The sequence below is a fragment of the Euprymna scolopes genome, chromosome 1 (assembly GCF_053919585.1).
Source record: "Euprymna scolopes isolate OS-2025 chromosome 1, ASM5391958v1, whole genome shotgun sequence".
In the NCBI taxonomy this organism is placed as follows: domain Eukaryota; kingdom Metazoa; phylum Mollusca; class Cephalopoda; order Sepiida; family Sepiolidae; genus Euprymna; species Euprymna scolopes.
This window is the reverse complement of record NC_136482.1, coordinates 2592018-2609517: the sequence shown is the minus strand read 5'-3', so window position 1 is coordinate 2609517 and position 17500 is coordinate 2592018. Positions and strand designations below refer to the sequence as shown.

Genomic DNA, 17500 nt, shown 5'->3' with positions numbered 1-17500 from the left:
TATGTATTTATTATTTCTGTCGTTTATTTATGTGTTATTTTATTTCATCCTATTTACTTTCATTCGCGCTATTTTTTCTTCTTTCGTTCATTTTTTTTTCTTCGTTCATTAATTTCATAAAGCTTCCGTTCGGTATCATAATATATCTCATTCAATCTAGTGGTTGTCTTTCTATCTATCTATCTATCTATCTATCTATCCATCCATCCATCTATCTATCTATCTATCTATCTATCTACATATATATATATATATATATATATATATATATATATATATATATATATATATATATATATATATATATATATATATATATATATATATATATCGGTTAAGTACTTAGAAATCCTACCTCTGAGAAAAGGTAAATATACTGCCTGATGCATACTTACCGGGACATGTCGACAAGGCTGCTCACGCATTTTTTTAAGTTTGCTTCTCAAAATCACATCTTGACCTTTTGTCTAACCTCCTAGCGAAGAAGTAAATATAAATGGAACTCAAGTCGCACCATTCTAGACATTTGCTTCTTCGTCTGTATATCTATTAAACTTCGTAACATCAATTATATCCATGTATCAAATTGATCTATGTGCATCTGTGCATATATATTTATCTACTATTAACGTAATTGTGTTCACCTATCTATCTATCTATCTATCTATCTATCTATCTATCTCTATATATATACAATCCTTACATTTCTCTTTCTTTCTTTCTCTCTCTCTCCATATATATATATATATATATATATATATACAATCCGTACCCTGTCTCTTTTACCCTCTCTCTCTCTCTCTATATATATATATATATGTGTGTGTGTGTGTGTGTGTGTGTGTGTGCACGCACGAGCGTATTTGTGTACGCGCGCGTGTGTGTGTGCGTGTGTGTGTTTTACATCAATCTATCTACTATATCGATCATATCTGAATCATGGAATTGTTACACCAGATTTTAGTCCAATCTGGTCCATGGCAATCACGTTCGAACAGATGATTGAACTTATGCATCAATGACATGAAAGATGCAGATATTGACAGTGTGAGATTCTAAGAATGTAACTTCTGTCACAGACGTACGACAGAGGTCCGTCATTGAATTTAAAGTGCATAGAGAATAAGTGTTACTGTGTAGAAAAATAAATTCTGGGGCATAAAAGGTGGCTCATTCGATAGAATTATTCCCATCTTCGTATTTATTCAACTTTAAAAACAAAACAAAGATAGAGATCTTTACTTTTAGAACAACGCTCCAGACGCCTATGCACAGCCACCATTCATCGCAAGAGTATTGACAATGATGATAAATGCCAGAGCACAAAAGGTCACTCGTCTACGTAGCAATTCAACTTTTGGGATAAAAAATAGGTGGCTTTACATTTTGAACTACACTCGTACACACGCATATACACGCGCATATACACACGCATATACACACACATATACACACGCACACACATATATACACACATATATACATATATACATAGATATACATATAATATATACATATACATATAATATAGTCGTCCACATATAATCAGTGTAGCTCTTACATCAGTGTGGCTCTAACAGTACACATCCCTAGTCAGGGATTGAACCTACAACGATCAAGTTGATTGTCGGCGGTTCTAATCTCCGACCCTTGGGATCAGTGCCTGCAAACGACCTCATCAAATGTCTATTTAAATAGACACCCGCCCACTGCTAATGGATAGATAAGTCAAATGTTAGAACCAACTTGAGATATAAAGGTGGTTACGACAAGTTCATAGCAACACTGAATTTATAACTTGGCCGTCGGGACAAGATCAAAGTGTATTATCTGTTCTTCAGATGCTGCGCTTCAATTTCTTGTTCTCTGTCAGTGGAGGAGAAATCCTTCACGACTGAGACAATTTTTATTTTTGTTCTGTTTCTCCACGTTAAAAAACGCCCCTGGTGTCTAACTCTGTCCCGTGGGGAGGCATTGTAAATAGCAAGACTGAATGTTTGAACTTTGGATGTAAATGATTATCGTCCCCACAATACAGACACAAAAGTCGAGAAAATGGGCTTTGAAAAGGCAGCGCTATAGAGAAAGAGCACTCTGGCCTGCAAGTGTCTATACCAATCCATCGGAATTTCTTAATAGCAGCAACACAGACGAATAGCAATAAACTAGTGACATATGGCCGAGTGGTCCTAGACGTTGTATCAAAGTTTACAGTTACCCAAAGGTGCTGAGTTCAATCCTGAATGAAGGCAGTGAAAAAGTAACATTCAAAACAGAGAATCAGCAACGATGTCTCAAAGCCTAGCTGGAGTCCGAACACGGTATCCCCGTAATAATAATAAAGGGTTGGGTTCGAGACTCCTAATAAACGGTTCCCCAGTTCGATACAAAACACCTGACGAAGGCCGGAGGGCAAAACGGCCGAAACGTTGTGACAATAACAGCCAAGATGAGGAAGTCAGTCCGACAATCTCAATCAATGAAAAGACCTCATCTCAAAAATACAGACAGTTACTAGCAATAAACTAATTCCATTTTGGAAAGGATAAAAAGAAAGGTGTGAAGTCCATAGTCAATTAACGTGGAAAAAAGACACATAAACAATCGTTTTGGGAAATTATTGAATTCTAATAATTTTATTCTCTCTCTCTCTCTCTCTCTCTCTCTCTCTCTCTCTCTCTCTCTATCTATCTATCTATCTCTATCTCTCTCTATTCGTTTCTCTTTTCTCTCTCTCTCTCTCTCTCTCTCTGCTTTTGTCTCTCTTTCTTTATTTTTTCACTCTTTCTTTTCTCTCTCTCACTCTCTCTTTCACTCTCTCTTTCCATCTCTCTCATTCTCTCTTTCTCTCTCTGTCTCTGTCTCTCTCTTCTCTCTCTATCTCCATATATATATATATGTGTGTGTGTGTGTGTGTGTGTGTGTGTGTGTGTGTGTGTTTCACAGACCTCTGGTCTTTAACATGCGTTTCTTTTTGTTCTCCATGCCTGTCTTTAAATATTCTATTATCTCTCTCTCTCTCTCTCTCTCTCTCTCTCTCTCTCTCTCTCTCTCTCTCTGCTTCTCTATGTTTCTCTCTCTCCACAATATATATATATATATATATATATATATATATATATATATATATATATAATGGCTTAAAGGAATAATATATCACAAACTGAACCCAATCTCATTATAACTTTATTTCAAGCTGATTTGTTTAGATTTGCATGATTTACACAATAGAGAAATTCACATCAAATTCAACAACACAATTCACGACATTGTGTAAATCAATTCTGTATATATCAGCTCGTTTGAGAATGTCCGTTCTTATGTTGAAATAAATTTATAATGAGATTCCGTTAATAGGAATTTTCTACAGAAACTACCTTATCATTTTAGATCAACACTACACACACACACATATACATATATACATATATATATATATATATATATATATATATATAGAGAGAGAGAGAGAGAGAGAGAGAGAGAGAGAGAGAGAGACGGAGACAGACAGCAGACAAACAGACAACCAGACAGAAAGAGAAAGAGAGAGATCTGTGATTTTAATATAATTTTTGGGACAGTATAGAATATGTTATGCATTAAACTTAGTTGGTGATGCTATTGTTTCCACGAATAATATAACTAACCAGCGAGTGTTTAATCCATAGGGCTATGAAAATAAAATAAAAATTTAGCAACTTTTACGAATCTCATTTTTACTTTGTGAGAATCTTTGTTTCTTTCTATTCCGCCTGTAAGGCCTAAAAGTAGAGGTATCGGCTAACATAAAAATAACTAATTTCTTAAATAAAAATACATACGAGCCATACTTTAAAGATAAAACTAATCCAATATACATAAAATTAAAGTCTAACGATCCCCCATCAATCCTTTATCAAACTCTATTGACAGTTGATTTAGTAGAATCATGGTGATGATAGTATATCTAAGAAAACAAGCAACATCTACAACACAGCTATGAAAAAGAATGTATACTTTGATATAAAATAAATACAAAAAAGAACACAAATAGTTATAATTAGACAAAGATTAGTCGAAAAAGAAATATAATTTGGTATATTCCGCCATATATTCGAGTGTGGAAAAGCAAACTCGGAAAAAATTCCAAATCTCATCGAAAAACATTTCCTCGTAACAAACCCTTAACACAAAATCTTGAATAAAAACATAATAAACTGGGCTGTAGATGCTATGAAAATTTAGAGTTGATACTTAAAGCACATAATAATAATATGACCTCATAGATTCAAAAAGCAGATATTATGAACAAAAGAAATACATTCAAAAGCAAAAATGCTGAATAAGAACCACTACTCGAATGTCAAAGAAACTGAACGCTCGCCGATAGTCGAGTTGAAAATAGTATGTCAAGCACATGTAAAAACTTAGATACCCCGTGTTTGAATTAGAAATTAGTTATCCTAAACTTTATTAATCTGAGGAAATGAAATAGCAAACGCACCATACACAAAATAACTTTACTTTAAAATAAATAAATATATAAAATAATAAATTATTAGTAAGCATATGCGTTCGTGGGTGTCGGCATGTTTTTACATACACACACACATACATACATATATATATATATATATATATATATATATATATATATATATATATATATATATATATATAGTCTTGGAAGTTTTTAACCTTTAAAACTATACCAAAAAAAAGTATCATTCATTAGAAAACTATTTAGTCAGTAAGTTATTTAATCACCTGCAATCACTGCATCAATATGCTCTCTTGAATTCACTATAGTACCAATAATAATTTATTTTTAAGGGATCATCAGTTGTTTACCATGAAACACTGTTTTGTGGATTTAAAAATAAAACAGTATATTACACCATGGCTCCCAGCAGTCTTGATCAAACACCACCTCCCTGAATCTTAGGAATAAGGCATGTTAGAAATATTAGATCTACTTTCCTATTCTTAATTACTTTATCTAACCTATTCATGTTATAAAAATGAATTTATCACCTGTGAGATTCATCGGTTTCCAAACTGAATATATATATGTGTATATGTAATGTATGTATGTGTGTGTGCGTGTGTGTATGTGTGTGTGTGCGTGCGTGTGTAGGTATGTGTAAATATGACTGTAAATATGTAAAGAGGAAATTGGGACGCTTACAAGACATTAGATAATTATGTTGCAGGAAGTAAGGTGGGATTTGAAAGTTCCAGTTAATGATTCAAACGGGCACTGGCCGCTCCAAATTCGAAATCAAGGACATCTCGTATGTCAGTTTTAAAAGATGAAAGCGCATGAAAAAATACTATTTAGTACAAGAATATGTGGACCTCCCAGATTTCAAGCAGCCATTTTTTGTATACTGCTCATTTGTGTTCTTTATTATGATTTGTTTAAATGAAAAAAATGTATCAAAGAAAAATTTAAATAAAGCATCGTAATTTGTAACAATAAAAAAAAAAATAATTTTTACAGAAACATTACGAAAAAAAGCCCTAAAGTACGTATTAATGAATTCGATATAAATCGAAGAAAAATGAATTTCTCGAACTATCGATATTACCATTGAATTAAGCATTGCTTATTTAATATTTTCACACAAAAAAATTATAATACAAAGCTTTTATTAATTAAAATATAATATTTAAGCGTTTTTTTTTTTGCGGCTGGACAACGCCGGGTGGCCTTTATATATATATATATATATATATATATATATATATATATATATATATATATATATATATATATATATATATATATATATATTCTCCCTTTTATCAATTTTCTGAGTATGGATCATCGTACCTTATGGCCCACTATCGCAAACATTCCAACCGAGGGATTTTTTTTAATATTCTTTTTTTAAGTACAATTGTTAGTATCTCAGTTGCACGTGGTTCAGAGGAGATATTCGCCAGGTAGTTTTTGAAATTCTTTTTCATGAGGTCGTTTCTCCTATAATTACTGGATTGATCAAGTGGCTTCATGTCTCGTCGGGGGCCATTTCCAAAAATATATGAATAAAATGAACTGCATTACAGTTTCTTTTATTTTAAATTCAAATTACTTTTATAAAAAGTTCAGATTTGTAAATGAACGCTTTATTTTACGCTATTGAATTTTCAAATAATGTCATAAATTAAAGATAAGCACTTTCTCCAAAACGCTACCAAGAAAAAAGGTTAGTAATCCTCTCCACACGCACAAATTAATGTTTAACGAATATTTCTATATCGTAGAGAAAGGCTTCGCATTTGGAGTGGAAAGAGTTTTTTTTTTCTCACTATATTTTCTCGGGCAACGCAAGATACCGGGACAGCTAGTACATGTGTAATACCTACATAAGCTCTCTTATGTTTTAACCCGATATGTAATCGTGCGAGTAATTTGTTTTTGTAGCTAGCAAACAGTTTTACAGCCTTTTTCTCTTATATGTATTTATTTTTCAACAACTGATATCAAGTCGGTTAAGTCGTTGCACCTTGGACTCTTTAGAAGTGCGTGCGTGTATGCGTGTATGTGGGCGCGCTATGGATATATTTTTTGTGCGCGTGTGTCCGTTTGTCACAATTGACTTTGAATTAGAATTTTCATTAGTCAGTCCTATTTAATTTTAAAACAAAACGTACCTCTGTACAGAATGAACGCCTGTATATCACGGCGTTGATTAGTAAGTAGCAATTTTAATTGGCCTGTCAGTTTTTAAATAGCATATTCGTTGGTATGTCAAGCTAAAGTTTAAAATAGCATATTAAACTGAAGATGACTTAAACAATGTCTTTGCTTGTCAGTTTTTTTTCTCTATATTTTAATCACAGAAAATAAAGTTTCTTGAAGATTAATAATTTGTGTGTGTGTGTGTGTGTGTGTGTGTGTGTGTGTGTGTGTGTGTGTGTGTATGTGATGCTCTTTGTGTAAACAAATGGAGTGTTTGTACAATTTTTGGACATTGTTAATTCACATGTCTGTCATAGCAGCAAACAAATAACGTTAGAAGTGCCGCCTGTTGTCTCGACGATCGAGTTTCGAACGTGGCTTGAGGTAGTTGCTTGTCAAGTTATACTGAAGAGCTGTGATACAGCGAAACAGTACTGCATGTGTATGATTATATATATACATATATAATAGTGATCTTACCTGTCTGAAGAACGATTAAAAATTCTGTGTCAATTTCTTTTCTACGGGCGTGTAACTTGATATATTACATTATTTAGGCTTGTGGAACAAATTCAATTTTTTTCTTTAGCTGGTAAAAATAGCTGCTACGAGGTCAAAATTGAAAGAAATTGGGACTCACCAGGCGTAAGACGACGTAAAGTACTCTTGTATGCATGCGTTTATATATATTTACACGTAAAAGTCATTTAAATTTTAACGTTTTCCTATCCATCTAACGATAGCTTAAACGATAGCAAGTAAAACTGGAGAGCTATATATTTTGGTTTCGATTTTAGACTATATATATATATATATATATATATATATATATATATATATATATATATATATATATAAAGTTTTTAGTGGTACAAAATGTTATTAAAGTTTTAAAAAGGATGTGGAGTCATCAGATTTTTGGGAAAGATCGATGCAGGGAGAAAAAAATAGACACTATAAATAGCTAAAAGACTATTAAATTAAAAAAAAAAGAACCTTTCGTCCGATCCTTGTCAAGAGATTACGTCGGCAGCGATTAAAATAAAAGAATTGACACAATTGAAAAATGGAGGCGGAGGGAGGGATGAAAAAAAATATTAAACTACACGGGGTGAATTAAATGAATGAATAATCCGTGATATATCGTCCATGTTTCAGAACCTGGGACAAAATTAAAAAAACAAACAAACAACAACAAAACAAAAAACGTTAACTTGCCTGCAAATAAGTGCAGAAACAAGAAATAATGACGCAATGAAGGCATTTTTTTTCTTCCTGATAAATCAGAGCTCTTTAAACAGGTCTAATTTATGCGACAGCTACTTTTGCGTGTACGCAAGTCAATTTTTATATGCCTTCGTTCAGTCTCGAAAGACAAAGGATGCCCCCTTCGGGGGGGGGGGCAGCTGCGCGTGTAATTGTGAGCAAGGGTTGCGCAATTCTAACCACACCTCTCCTGAATCGGCACTGTTTTCAGTCTAGTGGCAAGAAGTCGAGGACGAAAATGCCGTGATAAGCGGAGAGCACATAGAGTACCTTGAAGTCCCAAATGGTCTCCCATTTACTACCGACAAGAACTTCGGTTATTATGCGCGAACCGTTGTGTTAGCGTCATTGTGCCGTATAAGTCAATTTTTAATTGTGCCGTATAAGTCAATTTTTAATTGTGCCGTATAAGTCAATTTTTAATTGTGCCGTATAAGTAATTTTTTTAAACTTTTGACATCACTATTATATATGGGTACAATATAATAATCAATAGAATATTAGCTCTATAATAATAAATACGAAATCTGCATGAATTAAAATATCACATTTAAGCGTATTCTTTGATCGGGCGCCATCGAACGGCCGATATATATATATATATATATATATATATATATATATATATATATATATATATATATATGTGTGTGTGTGTGTGTGTGTGTGTGTGTGTGTGTGTGTGTGTGTGTGTTTATTAAGTATACTTATAATACAACCGTATTTTTGAAATAGTCCATAATAAATTAAACAAGGAAATACCACCACAGTAATAATGCTATTTACTCCGTAACTAGAAAGAAAGAGACAAATAAAGAAGAGGGTGAGAAAGTGTTCGCATTCTTTGCTTTTAAGAAAGTACAATAAAAAAAAACTACATAATGTCAAATTAATGTCTACCTCTTCCCTTCCGCATTCATTTGACTCTGTGTATATTTTGGTGGGAAATTAGATCGTTATTTTCACCCATTGTTTTGTGTTCGGTTTTTTCTTTTCATTCGTGACTTCGACACGATACGATCCATCATGTCGCTTTCGAAAAATACTCCACATAAACTAATAAAAAAAAATCGAACACCTGAGCTGATTTTAAAGTGTGTCACTATCAAGTTAATGTTATTTATTTTATAATCACTTTTCTTATGTTGGAAAGATGGCTGTTTTCGCATTGTACACAGGGCCCGTTCCAAACAACATCTCAATATCTTGGAGGCCGTAACTGTACTAATGTACAAACTAACGCTATGTAGACAAAAGTAGCTGTCGCATAAATTAGACCTGTTTAAAGAGCTCTGATTTATCAGGAAGAAAAAAAATGCCTTCATTGCGTCATTATTTCTTGTTTCTGCACTTATTTGCAGGCAAGTTAACGTTTTTTGTTTTGTTGTTGTTTGTTTGTTTTTTTAATTTTGTCCCAGGTTCTGAAACATGGACGATATATCACGGATTATTCATTCATTTAATTCACCCCGTGTAGTTTAATTTTTTTTTTTTCATCCCTCCCTCCGCCTCCATTTTTCAATTGTGTCAATTCTTTTATTTTAATCGCTGCCGACGTAATCTCTTGACAAGGATCGGACGAAAGGTTCTTTTTTTTTAATTTAATAGTCTTTTAGCTATTTATAGTGTCTATTTTTTTCTCCCTGCATCGATCTTCCCCAAAAATCTGATGACTCCACATCCTTTTTAAAACTTTAATAACATTTTGTACCACTAAAAACTTTATATATATATATATATATATATATATGAAATAAAATGGAGGTGGAAGGACCTGGATACTCAACGTTTCGCCCGATTTATGCGGGCTTCTTCAAGAGGGATGGTCATTGACGAGAGAGTCGGAGGATTGGGGCTATATATAATGATGGGGGAGAGCAGCGTGTTTTCCTTATGTAAATTAGATGTCATATATACATGTATATACATTTTATGAGAGAAGAACTAATTATAGTAAACTAGTGTAGTGGATTACGTCTAAAAGATAAAATATCGTAGAGATTAAAAATTGTGTTTGGAAATATAGCGGTGATAGATTAAATAAATAAAATGACACGAGATTACGAAAGAATTTTTTTTTTTTTTTTTTTTTTTTAAATTAGAAATAATTGAATTGGGATAAAATTATTTCTAATTTAAAAAAAAAAAAAAAAAAAAAAAAAAAAAATTCTTTCGTAATCTCGTGTCATTTTATTTATTTAATCTATCACCGCTATATTTCCAAACACAATTTTTAATCTCTACGATATTTTATCTTTTAGACGTAATCCACTACACTAGTTTACTATAATTAGTTCTTCTCTCATAAAATGTATATACATGTATATATGACATCTAATTTACATAAGGAAAACACGCTGCTCTCCCCCATCATTATATATAGCCCCAATCCTCCGACTCTCTCGTCAATGACCATCCCTCTTGAAGAAGCCCGCATAAATCGGGCGAAACGTTGAGTATCCAGGTCCTTCCACCTCCATTTTATTTCATATCGTCGGATTTAATCCAGCTCAACAATCATATATATATATATATATATATATATATATATATATATATATAGTCATCCACATACAGTACTGTTTCGCTGTTTCACAGCTCATCAGTGCGGCTAGACAGGCAACGAATCGGTACTGCATGTGGATTACTATATATATATATATATATATATATATATATATAGTAATCCACATGCAGTACCGATTCGTTGCTTCACAGCTCATCAGTGCGGCTAGAAAAGCAACTGCCTCAGGCCAGGATCCCCGACCGCCCAAATGACAGTCAAGGCTTCTCACCATTACACTATACGATTGATGATGTACGGGTAATGAATTAACAATGTTGTGACATCGTCCAAATGCCTCCGCTTGATTTTTTTACACAAATAGCGTCGCTTAATAAGCTAATGGCAGTTTGTATATCACTTCCTAATATGCTCAACCCTAGATAGGGGGGCATTATAGTCATCCACATACAGTACTGATTCGCTGCTTCACAGCTCATCAGTGCGGCTAGACAGGCAACTGCCTCAAGCCAGGATCGAAACCCGACCGCCCAAATGACAATATATATATATATATATATATATATATATATATATATATATATATATATATATATATATATATATATATGGTGATATTTGATCAACACTTCTGGTGAGCCATGATTATGTTTTGTTTTTAAATCCCCGAAACAGTGTTTCATGGTAGACAACTGATGATCCCTGAAATAACATTAGGACAATTGTGAGGTCGAGAAAGCAAGTTGATTCAGCGATTGCAGGAGATTAAATGACTTACTGACAAAATAATTTTCCAACGAAGGACTAAAAATTTTTAATTTTTCATTCTTATGTTTATATAGTGTTAAAGTTTAAAATCTTCCGAGACTATATATGCAGAGATAGATATAGTAAATTATTCAACTATATGATGATGAAGCTACAGAGAATTTCCCTCGTTTCATCTTCGTAGGGAATCGTTCATTAGACTAATATATTTGTATTTTATTTCACTACCCTCGGTTGCATTTTTGCGGACTGTATTATATATCCTTATATCATTCTATCTGCATACGGGAAATAATATATATATATATATATATATATATATATATATATATATATATATATCTTCAGTGCAAATAGAATAGCACCCATCCGAAGCCCGGAATCTTAAAACCTATATAATTAGTAATTCGCAGTTCTACTGAGAGAACTATAAGATCAGCGCTGCTCGTAAATAATATCCACTATTCAATAAAAAATTGACCGCCACTATTTTCATTCGCGACTCTTTTTCATATATACGGCACGTTGATATACCGGTTCTCGCTAGATCACCGAGTTAAGCCATATACCAGATGGGTGACCACTGTGGTAGTCGAGGCGCTGTATATACCGCGAGGTAAAATACCCTGGATAGATGGATGGACGCAACTCTTTTTTGCCGGACAAATAACATCTGTAATATCCTATCAAAAGGAGACACTTTTTTCCATCCTTTCCTCTTTTTCACGAAAATTCTACCTTCGAAGGAAAAGCAGCTGACAAATATTATTTTACATATAAAATAGATGTTCTGCTGATCCCCGTCTCGGAATTGCAAACGCTTCGTTGTATTCTACATTTTTAATAGAATCCTCTGAACCGCTCCCGTAGACTAAGAAATCAAATCTCTTCCGAGCCAAAGCTCCCATTTACTATCTACATCCGTGATTATCTAACTTTTATCTCTGACTAACTACGTGCAAAAAGAAAGAACTCTATTTTGTTTGATGCGGTTGATCAATTTTGTTTATGCAAATAATTATTGATCATGAAAACTAAAATTTTAAACTTTTATTATCAATTTTAACTGTAAATATTTTTTGTTTTTTTAATTTATTCATATTTCTTAAGCATTTTGCCTGATCATAATCTGTTGCGACTTTTTAAATCTATCTATTGAAAAGCTTCACTTTGACAACAATGGAACAATCGCAGTGCCACGATTGGCAGCCCGCTACTCGTGGGTGACTCATTATAAAACACTTATTGTCTAATGCATTTGGCGTTATTGTCTAATGTATTTGGCCTTATTGTTTAATGCATTTGGCCTTGTCTAATGCATTTAGCCTTATTGTCTACTGTATTTGGCCCTATTGTCTAATGCATTTGGCCTTATTGTCTAATGTATTTGGCCTTATCGTCTAATGCATTTAACCTTATTGTCTAATGCATTTAGCTTCATGTCTAATGCATTTGGCCTTATTATCTAATGCATTTAGCATTGTCTAATGCATTTACCATTGTCTAATGCATTTGGCCTTGTCTAATACATTTGGCCTTATTGTCTAATGCATTTGGCCTTATTGTCTAATGATTTAGTCTTGTCTAATGCATTTAGCCTTGTTTTCTAATGCATTTAGCCTTATTGTCTAAGGTATTTGGCCTTATCGTCTAATGCATTTGGTCTAATTGTCTAATGCATTTGACCTATAATGCATTTGGCCTTAATGTCTAATGCATTTGATCTAATTTGGTCTAATACATTTGGCATTGTCTAAAGCATTTGGCCTTAGTCTAATGCATTTGGCCTTATTGTCTGATGCAATGGCCTTGTCTAGCATTTGGCCTTAATATCTAATCCATTTGGCCTTCTCTAATACATTTGGCTTTACTCTAATGCATTTGGCCTTATTGTCTAATGCATTTAGCCGTAATCTACTGTATTTAGCCTTATCGCCTAATGCATTTGGCCTTATCGTCTAATGCATTTGGCCTTATTGTCTAATGTATTTGGCATTGTCTAATGCAGCCTTATTGTCTAATGCATTTAGCCTTATAGTCTAATGTATTTTGCATCGTCTACTTGGCCTTATTGGCATGCATTTGGCTTTAGTCTTATGTATTTGGCCTTATTGTCTAATGCATTTGGTATTGTCTAATGCAGCCTTGTCTAATGCATTTAGCCTTATAGTCTAATGTATTTGGCATCGTCTACTTGGCCTTATTGTCATGCATTTGGCTTTAGTCTTATGCATTTTGCCTTATTGTCTAATGCATTTGGAATTGTCTAATGCAGCCTTGTCTAATGCATTTAGCCTCATAGTCTAATTATTTGGCATCGTCTATTTGGCCTTATTGTCTAATGCATTTGGCCTTAGTCTTATGCATTTGGCCTTTGTCTAATGTATTTGGCCTTATTGTCTAATGTATTTGGCCTTATTGTCTAATGCATTTAGCCTTATTGTCCAATGCATTTGGCCTTATTGTCTAATGCATTTGGCCTTAGTCTAATGCATTTGGCCTTATTGTCTAATACATTTGGCCTCATTGTCTAATGTATTTGGCCTCATTGTCTAATGCGTCTAATACATTTGGCCTCATTATCTAATACATTTGGCCTCATTGTCTAATACATTTAGCCTCATTGTCTAATGCATTTGGCCTCTGTCTAATGCGTTTGGCCTCTGTCTAATGCATTTGTCCTTATTGTCTAAAGCATTTGGCATTGTCTAATTCTGGCCTTATCGTCAAATGAATTTGGCCTATTTATTTACATTCACTTCCGTAATTAACATATCTCACTTCTGACACCAAACCCTATTTGTAAGTGTCGCATTAGCTTGAAATATCTTTTATTTCCATTATAATATATCATTCTTAAGTACATCCAACCTTTACTTATATTGAACAGGTTTATATTTTAAAAAGGGTTCTTTCTTGATAGCCACTTTAAACGTAGAGATCCGGATCGTTTCTTTTTTCTTCCCCAGAAAGTTTTACACATACACACACACCCACACATACACATACACGCGCACACAGATACGTATGTGTATAAAATAAGTAGATATACAGGGGGGGAACGATAAATTTGTCGTCCTAAAGAAAACAACACTACAGCTTTATTTTAAGACTTTTATTGAGAATATCAATTTAGGTAACTTGAGTATGTAGTAGAGTCGACATATTTGTAATGTAGCCCCCTTCAACCTAAAGCATTGCTTCGATACAGGTCTGAAACTAGGCGCATGCTTTTTTTACAAGCGCTCGGCGAATACACGGCGTATGGCGGCGATCATGGTGGCTTTAACGTGGTGGGAGGTCATATTGGTGATGATTGCAACGTATGAGCAAACGAAGTAGTTAATCGGGTTCAGGTCGAAGGAGGAAGCCAGTAAGAGATGGGTACACAGTTAACACCTTTCTGAAGAGAAGCCGAGGTCTCTTAGAACTTAAGGGTCGGCGCCGAATCCTACTACCATACCCATCGTCTGCCAGTCACCACCTGAGTGCAACACGGGATCATTATACTATTCAGCACATCCAGGCTCACTTCGGTGTTTACTTTCTATTCGGCTTCGAAAATATGAGGTGGCGTGATATGGCTCTCACTTGAAACCACACCCAAACCATTTCCGGAGACTTTGTTTTCATCATCCTGGGCACATCCCTGTTATTCAGATTTGCATTTTGAGGGTGCTCGTTAGAGAGCACAAGTTGTAGAGCAACGCATCTCCGATCTCGCACGTTGAACATTGTGTCGCTTTCAAACATGAAGAATGCTCCTATCGCTCTTGGGATTTCTACACAACTGGTCAACTAGTACATAGTCTGCAAAAAAAACCACAACAGCAACAACAACAAACGGTTTTAACAAACGGATATAGAATCATGTCGTCTTTTCTAGGGCGATAATTTTATCGTTCCCCTCTGTATATAAATATATATAATATATATAGGTATATATAATATATATATAAATATATATAATATATATAAATATAAAGAAATATATAAATAGATATAACACACCCACACACACACACACACGCACACACACACACACACACACACATATATATATATATATATATATATATATATATATATATATATATATATATATATATATATAAATCTGGGACGATTAATCAAATCGACAATAGAAAAATCGGAACTGTTTAGGTTAACGGAATCGGTATCCGAATCGGAAAAAAGTTAGCTTTTTGAATTCCGATCCCATAAGTGATTCTGATATTTGTTTGTTTGTTTGTTTAAAACTTTCTATGGTTTTTACCAACGATAAACGTGTCTTTAATTCGAACAATCAATAAAAGTAAGATATTATAAAGAACCAATGGTATACGGCGTAGGACAAGGAGAATTTACGTGATACTTCCGTGGGTGGTGGAAAAATGTTGTTCTTTTGGCAGCTTTTGTGCGCTTAATACTAAAATAAAACAACGTTCTCGAAAATAAAAATTAATAGGTAATAATCATTATCTTAAGAAATCTGGTTATTATAAGTAAAATAAATGAAATAGTTATTAAACAGATTTGAGTGCAAACTACACCTATTTTCCTCTCACCATGCTCGAAATAATTCAATTCTCTACACTTTAAACATATCTATCTTCTCAATCTCGATTCCCTCCTTTCCTCTCCTCTCTCCTCTCTCTATCCTTTCTCTCTCACCCATAGCAGCAATCGTATAGTTAGAATCGTATGGTTAGAAGCCCCGACTGTCATGTGGATGACTATATATATATAAGAGGCTTTTGCCTCTTTTTTTTTTTTTTTTTTTCTTTGCCAGCCGTATTTTTGTGCGGTAAAGTCTGAAACTAATTTATCGATCATGTTTATTTAAAAAAATACAAACGGGTCATATAGTTTCGGATTCGCTCGTTTTTTTTTTTTTAATTTAATTATTAAATATGCATTAATAGATATTCTCAGGATTTCAGTTTCTCAGAGATTTTGAATGTTGTTTTTTTTTTTGTTTTTTTTCTTACATTGTGGTCACCACTTATCAAGGCCCGGGAGCCACTCGGGGATAAGGGTTATTGCAAGTACATTACGTTAGTGTGGAGATGAAGTGTTTACTTAAGGGGACGGTTCATTAGGAATTTGTTAACGTTGGACTTGAACACATCCAAGTTGTAGTCAGGTGGGAAGACGGCAAACGGAACAGAGTTCCACGGGCGTGCAGTTCTAAGAAAGAAGCTGTGTTCATGGAATCCACGTTTTGATTTAGGCACAGATAAAGAGTGGGGGAAATTTTTCACAGTGGATTCGGCTAGACGGGTGTTTTTCGTGAAAGATTGGCGAGGGGGGGGGCAGAGATCGGAGGGTCAGACGAGCACCTGCCATGGAAGCATGCACGACATTCCATTGGAAAATTAAAAAATTTCCGATTCTTCTTAAATTTGATCGAAACACCCCAAATTGTAGAATTTTTTAGGGAAGAAACTTTGCTCATGGAAACACCATTTAGTTTTAGACACAGTATTTATTTCATATTGCTTTAGTTCGATTAGTTCTAAAAGTTCAATAGATGTGTGCTAGAAGGAACACTGACTTTCTCTGATATATAGTAATATTTAATTTTAAGTAATGACGTCGTCCCGGTTAAAGCCATCATCTGGACTTTGCAACAGCTTGGTCTATTAAGAAACCCCTCCCCGAGGACAACACACTTGGTTATTGACAACAGAAGACTCTTTTAAGTACTAACATTAACCGCGTTCAGAGCTTTTATCTGAATTCCGTAACAGCTTGGTCCACCTGGAATTGTAGACAAATACTTTTTAGATTCAACTCAAGACATGCTGAGGGCATTATCATGTACATAATCCTGCCTCTACTGCTTTGCATCGGTTGCTTAACTCTTTAAAATGTTTTTCTATACCCCATGTGATCACGTTCGACCAATCAACGCCCTTCTAATCTCTCAACACCTCGGTCTTGCTATCTAACATATTTTCTGATACGTGATATTTTTAAAGAATTTATTACAGAGAACATAAGGTTAAAGTGTATTATTTTCTTTAAAAGAACGTCTGAAACCCGGGCCCAAAAACAGTGCGGGTACAATTACAGATATATTTGTGGATTTGGTGAAGTATTTTATAATGCACGGTGCAATGTTTAATGTGTGTAATAATATCAGAGACTACTTACAAAGGAATGTTATATATTCCAACGGAGATAAACAAACTGAGAGATTATTCAAATAGACAAAAAGAAAGTATGCGTATATATATATATATATATATATATATATATATATATATATA

The 17500-nt window shown here is 33.9% G+C and overlaps 1 protein-coding gene across 3 annotated transcripts in view; it reads left to right on the top strand.

Moving 5' to 3' along the window:
* The window catches only part of LOC145245887 (globin-like), a 420901-nt gene that overhangs the window by 447 nt on the left and 402954 nt on the right, over positions 1-17500 (top strand). The window lies entirely within an intron of this gene.